Here is a 7,500-nt window from a genome sequence, read left to right on the forward strand (position 1 = left end):
AACTCACAGCTTTCAACCGTAGCCAGAAATCTGCTGCTTTCCTCCAGGTTGGTCAAATCTTCCTCTTACAGCTGCAGGAAACAATGTAGGCTTAAAATCCAGCTTTGGTTCTGGTTCTGCTGTCGGGCTGTAAATGTGGATCTCTACATTTTCTTTAGTTTCACTCCCACATAAACGCTCTGTAATCCTCTGGGATGTGGAAGAAGCTCCATGATTCCGTTTTCATTCATTTTTACACATTTTGAAAAGTTTTTTGTTAGTTGAAATGACATTTATTAGACATCCTGACAGAGTTCTGCCGATCTCTGGACCGGTTCCGATCGCTCCGTGTCCCGGCTCAGTTTGCTGTCAGCTGGGAATGAGCTGCAGCTACAAGCCAATGGAGAGCTGACCTTTCACCTTTCCTTTGTTACCTGAGGAGCTCCTGATGGGATTCAGGGAATTTTTTTTTCAGATGTAGAAACAACCTGAAAAATTCCCTCTGCAGTCTGAAACTGACTAGAAAAACCAAACTGTCCTTTTCTGAGTTAAAAATAGTTTTAAGTTTCCCTTCCAGAGTCAGAATTGACCCATGACTCTCTTCTAGATGTCATGAGGTAAAGAGAAGACGTGGAGCAGCTTCTGAACTCCAGGAAGAGAAAAGATGCTGGCAGTGATTCATCTTGACGCTTCAGCCTCTCATCCTCATCCAATCACACTCTGAGGAAGAGGATGGGGGAGGAAGAAGGCCCATGCTCCGTCAAACTGAAAGCTGATTATATCTTCACCTCTTCTTCTCCTCACACAGAAATGAAGCACTGATGGGGTTTCCCCTCTCCATCACAGGCTGCCAGCGTCACTCAGCAGGAAATGGAGCTCAAATCAACAACATGTTTTACATCTTATCATTACAGCTGCTGAATGTGTCTTTTTTGGAAAACGTTTTTTTCCATATTTATTAAAACTGTTGTTGTGATGTGACAGTTTCTGAGGCTGATAAAGATCTGTCCCTTCCCTGAGCTGCTGTGGCAGTCTCAGGAAATGCACCAAAGACAACCAATCAGAGCCAGGAGGAGGGGCTTAGCACTGCCAATCATCCTCATGAGTACAGGATTAAATGTGCTAATGACAGAGAAACCTTGTACTCTCTGTCATTAACACATCAGACACTCAACAGTTGTGAAACCAGCAGCAAACTTTCTGTCAAATATCACCAGGCAAATGCGTCTCAAATCTATTGATAAAGTATTCAGTTATTGCTGATTAAAAACAAATATAACCAGTTAGCTTTTCGTCTAGATTTAAAGGAACTCAGTGTTTTGGCTGTTTCACAGTTTTCTGAAAGTTTGTTCCAGATTTGTGGTGCTGCTTCTCCATGTCTGGTTCTGGTTCTGGTTTGCAGAACCAGATGAGCTGAGAGGTCTGGAAGGTCCATATAGGAATAACTAACAGAACTTCCTGGTTCTCCATCGATTCTATAAGCAGCAAATAAATCGGTTTTAATCTGATGTTCTGCAGCCAGAGAAGGTGAATTATTGCTTTGTTTTTCTGTTACAAATAATAGCTTGATATTTGTGTGTGTGTGTGTGTGTGTGTGTGTGTGTGTGTGTGTGTGTGTGTGTGTGTGTGTGTGTGTGTGTGTGTGTGTGTGTGTGTGTGTGTGTGTGTGTGTGTGTGTGGTCACTGCTTCCTTCAGCCAATTGTATTGATTTCTGCTCTCAGAAGCTGGATGCATTAAGCTGGAAGAGGCTTCAGATCTGGAGAGATGCGGATTATCTGGGGATTAAACATAAATGATCATTCCTGTAGGAATGTGACAGATTATCCGCTCACGCAAACCTGAAGGTGAAGAGACGAATCGGTTCATTAAGGATCAAAGTGAGAGCAGACATCATGTAAGGAGGAATTGTCTCAGATAAAGCAGTAAAGTCTACTGGTGATGATGATGAAGATGATGAAGACCAGAACAATCACTGATCAGTCAGTTTTTTCAGAGACGACTGTAAATGTGGGAACATCTACCATCCAAATACCAAACCCGGTTCTGATGTTAAGGCGGTCAACATCAAAACTCCAATTCTTTTCCTTAACTGTTTCTATGTTAGCAGTTGTTTGTAAAATTAGACAAAAATGAACAGAAATGGTTGTTTAGCCTGTTATAAGAGAAAAAAGTTACTTTTTAAAATCCGTTTTCACCATGTTATTCATTCATTTATAAATGTTTGGCTCCCAGCTAAATATTTTATTCATAAGCTAAATATGTAGCTCTGAGCTAGCTAATTATCTTGTTAGCCAGATAGTTAGCTTACATACTGATATTTATTTTATATGCAAAATGCCACAAAATGGACCATGACTATCAAAATAAAAGCTGGGTTTTGCCCTTCTGCTAGTGAGACTGATACTGATTATTGGAATGTAAATTTTCATATAACTCTAAATATTAGCTCTAAGCTAAATCTTAGCTTAATATTGGCTACAATATTAACCCTGACTAAACATTGAGTTTGAAGCTAAATATTTAAATGGTCGTATAAATGTTTGAATTGCTAACTTAATGTTTAATTTAAAACTGTGACATTTATAAATGAATGACAGTGAAATTATGAAGCCTCATTTCTCTCTCATGATGGATTAAATAATCCAAATTATTGCTGCTGATTTCTCACTCTTTAACTTTATAAACGGCATAAGTGCAAAGTTAGGAGGCCAGTGTCAGAAATCACCTGTTGGATGTTTTTCAGATTATTATTGGATTAATTACTAACTAAAGAAATGTATTATTTTCGTTTTAATCTGACGTTCGGTTCTGCTCCTTGTAGACATCCAGACTGTCCTCTCTCCAGATTGCAGGGTCTGATCTAATTTTGGAGGTTTTCTTTCATACTGAGTCTGTTTACTGGCTGATGATATCTTGGTTTATGGTGGACAAATTGGACCAGATATTGGAGGAGATGCCCTTCATCCATCCAAACTCTATTACCGCTTCTGCAGGAATGCAGGGAGCGCTGGGACAAATGTGTTTATTGCTCCCGTTCATCTGATCACCAGAAGAAGAGAACCAGACTGAAGTTGGACCCTGTTCACTATCAGGGTCCAACTTCGCAGCAGCAGAAGTCTTTTTTTTCTGTAACAACAATATTGTTACAGAAATTATTACCAATGTTTCTGCTTTTATTGATTACAATTTGCTAAGACCAGACTGTGTTTCCAAACTTTTATTGACATATGCTAAAAAAGGAGAAAACCCTAGCTTTGAAAAATATTTACTTGTCATTTAATTCAGCAAATTTCCCAGATTCTTTTCCTTCCAAAGTTAGACTACTTTTCTTTATTAAAGTATCGTCTATTTATTATACCATTGAAGAGATAAAAACAACAAATTGATTTAAAAATAAATCTTTTCAATATTAATTAAGGGAAGTGATCCTCAGGATCCTCTGAACCTGGCAGTTTTGAGCCTGATGACAAAAAGTTTGGACAGCTCTGCTTTAAAGCTTATGGTTTTTCTTCCCTTTAATTATTTTATTTTTTAGGTGGATTTTTAATTATGAAACCTAAAAGTTGTTCAAGGTTAGACGTTAGACATGAGCTCATCAGGAAGCAGAGATCTCAGCTGAGCAGTTTTACAGGTTTGGATAGAAAAGTCCAGTGGAGGTCGATTTTCATCCAGATGGTTTTTCTCTGGTTTCTTCCAGTTATGAGGTTTCTCATATTTGAGTTGAGGAATCCAGTGGAGGTTTGTTGTGACTCATGTACTCCATCTTGTTTCCTCCAGATGTTTCTGATGTTTCAGATGAGACGATCCTCCTCTGTATTCATTATTAATTTCCCTATAATTAATTTATAAGATTATGTTAGGTAGAAGAGTCCAGTGGAGGTCAGTTTTCATCCAGGTCATGACTTACCTACTCTATTACGTTTCCTCCAGATGTGTTTCTGACCCAGAGATTTACTTCCTGTTGACATTCTGCTGATTCTTCTTTGTGTTGAAGATTTCTGGATCTGACAGAATAAATTGTGATGCTTAAACTCTCCACCAGCTGCAGCTCCTCCATCTCTCTGCTCCATCCTGCCTGTTTCTGCATTCCTGTCAGAAGATGAAGCTGTGATCTGGGCCCAGCATGGAGCCGCGATAATGATCTGCACCACGGAGACACTGCGACGGCCGCAGCAGGAGGCTGAGAGGAGATGGAGGAGATGAAAGTGGATCTCAGGATGAAGTAGAAGTCGCTCCACTTAAAAAATTCGACTCCATGTTTTCCTCGCCTCGTCTTCAGGTTGTAAATGATGCAACACATCTTCAATATGAGATGAAGAACTTCTCTATTTCCCTCACTGTATGCCACTCAGTCGTAGAGGAGGAGAAATGGGCCGGTACTAGCAGAATTTTAGTCTTGTTTTAACTACAGGACAAAGATGGAAAAGTTCTGCTGCTCCAAACGAATCATCTTCATCATTTGGTTTCCAAGATCTAGAACATCTATCCTGATCCAGTTCAGAGCAGCAGGCTGATTTTATTCTCCGACCTGCTTCGGCGTTAGATCAGCGGACGCCTGGAGGTAAAACATCAGGCTGTTTCAGTCAGTTCCAACATCTCCACCAGAACTGGGACACAGGAGGCTGAATGGACCCGAACAACAGAACCCTCTGGTTCTGGTTCCGGAGACCAAAAATAGAAAGGATGGAGACAAACATAGTGATTCGGGTCCACTCTGCTTGTCTTGTTTGCTGATTGGTGGTAATGTCAGGAACATGTTCCTTTAATTAGTCCCCTTTTTCAGTAACATGTAATCTATTCCAACCCAGTAATCAGATTACAGTTACTTATCCAAGTCATTGTGTGTTACTATTTTGGTAAACAGATTTATTATTGCTTTCCTCCTGCATCTCTTTGTGATACAACAAACGCTGGCAGGAAGAGAGAGATTTTGTTTTCAGCTGGAATCCTGTCAACACTTAGCGTGTGGCTGCCATCAGCAGCAGTCTGTACAGTTTGACTTAATTTGATCATTTTAATTTGGTGTATATAAGTTAAAGTGTGGTAAAATATTTATGTTCATTGTAAGTTGTGGAAATATTTCTGAAGTGGAACCAATGTTTAATGATTGTTTCGTTTAGGCACATATTTTCAGTTACACACGGCACTCGCTAGAGGGCAGCATGTTTTTGGTTCGGCAGGCATTAAGGCTCGTGTAGCTGAATTATAAGAAGACGCTACAGAGTTTCTGTATCAACCCTTTCAGGTTGAAGCGGACAATGAGGTGCATTTTTGTGTTTAATTTGTGCATAATAATTGTCTATTCTCTATGTGAATGTTTTCTTTAAAAATGTATTTTGTGTTTTGTACAGTTCTCACGGCATAAATATTAAATGCCAGTAAACACCATGAACGCCTTGTTTCGTTTTCTACCTGGAGGGAGTTATATAGAGTTTATGTCAATAAAAATGACCATGTCAGGGTTTTCCTCTATGCTAATGACAAAGTGCTGGTTTTACACCTTGGAAAATGGGTTAGACAGAAAAACAGGTGATTTCCTCCACTGCTCTAGAGGCCCATAGTGTAGGCTGGAGGCATTAGCAATCAATCCCAGAATGATCTTATCAGCTGATTGCTGTAGAAAATGACAAAAAATATTAATACGTAAAAATACAACTTTTCAACAGTTATCTTCCTTTATTTACATTGCTTTTAAGTTCTTGGCAACTAATACGGATTTATTTAGTTTTTTACAGTACATTGTCATTTTCCCCACTGTCATTTTATAAGTGATTAAAATATTTTAGTCTTCCAACCAAAAATATGACATCAGATTTTAAGAAACATGGGGTATTGTGTTGGGCCGTGTTTATACAACAGTTTCTGGTGAAAATGGATAAGTTTCGTTGCGTTTGTACTGTACATGAAAATAGCAAATGTTTTCTCTGACAACTGCACAGTTTGAGATTGTAATGGTTGTCCGTTGCTTTGGAAACAGAATAAGTGGATCTTTTTCTCATGTATGATGCCAACATAATTCCTTCCTACAATCCACAGAAGAAGAAATAACTGATAACGCTTTGAAATAGAATATTTTTTAGTTTCAAAGAACATTGCACCAACTAGTGGTGTGGCAAGCGCACTACACCTTTAGGATGAGCACCGTTACTGTGTAAACAAAGAATGTAATTAGAATGTTTTCATGTAAATTTGTTCATAAACATTGGGAGAAAAAACTGTATTTTTATTGCATCATTGTTATGTAAATAGATTCTTAGCAGTTTAGTCTTTGGTCCAGAAGAAGCTCGGTGAGCCTCAGTCTTGCCACCATCTTGTTTCTAGAGAGAAGAGCTTTCTTCTTCAACACTTCTGGTTCAGCGTCATGACCTGCAGCTAATCTTTTTTCAGCTACTGTTGTTTTGATTCATGATGTAAAGATGTTTGATGTTTTCGGCTCTGATCCTCTGAGATGATCTGTGGAGTTCACCGCTAGCGGCGCCACATCAGCTGGAAAGTTTCTCCAGCTGACAGACCTCAGTTTTCTGTTACAGTATCAGAAAACATTGTGAATTATGGATGATGTGTGCATGTCTGGTGTTTTCTCTCCACTAATTGCGGCGAGTTTTCCACACCGCCTCCAGCTTCTGGTGGCTCTGCAGAGCCGAGCTTCAGCAGTTCTGCTCTGATCTCAGCGCGCATCACAACTGAAACACCCAGATGATTGTTGTTCGTCCTCTTACTTTCCAGACGTGTGAACAGGAAGGTCACGAAGGTCACGATGAAGGCCAGTTATTCATCCCAGCCAGAGCCGGCCCAAGGCAGAAGTCAGCTGAGACCATCAGGGACTGCCATGTGACTTTTAGCAAAAAAATTAAAAATGAGAATCCTACTCATTTGATTTGACAGTTTCACATCAATAAATTGAAGGATTTACATTGTTCAAAATTGACACAAATTAACAAATTACTTTGTAAAAGTGCACAAATTGATTGATTGCTGTGTTACCATAGAAACAATTTGATGAGTTTAATCATTATTTTTGAGCTTCTGTTAGTTTCTGATTGCGTTAAGCTCCGCCCACTCTCCCAGACCCCTTTATAGAAACCTTGTTAATGGAAGGAAGATTCCCCCGAGCTAATTAAATCTCTTCATTTGATCAGTTATTGATTACTTGCATTTTAATTTATATGTATCATAAATGTGATGTCAATTGAACTTATCTTCCATCTCTCAATGTGTCCTTCATTTAAGCCTGTTAATTTCGGTCAATTAATTGCATCAACTTTAATGTGGTAATTTTTTTATTGCAATTATTATTTATATTTTTTAATACATGTTTCGGATGCAACAGTAAACCTGGAGCACAAGCAACATCCAGTGATGACCAGTTTATTTCTGCCTCTAAACATTTGGACACTGGAAAAAACGATTATCTTCAAGTTGTGCGAAAAGAAGATAGTTTATCAGTGAAGCTATGCTAGCATAAAATAGCATCTCAATGCTAACATGTAGCAGCTAAAGCTAATGTTAGCATTCACAGT

This window comes from Poeciliopsis prolifica, unplaced genomic scaffold (assembly GCF_027474105.1).
Source record: "Poeciliopsis prolifica strain line A6 unplaced genomic scaffold, Auburn_PproV2 SCAFFOLD002, whole genome shotgun sequence".
Taxonomy (NCBI): Eukaryota; Metazoa; Chordata; class Actinopteri; order Cyprinodontiformes; family Poeciliidae; genus Poeciliopsis; species Poeciliopsis prolifica.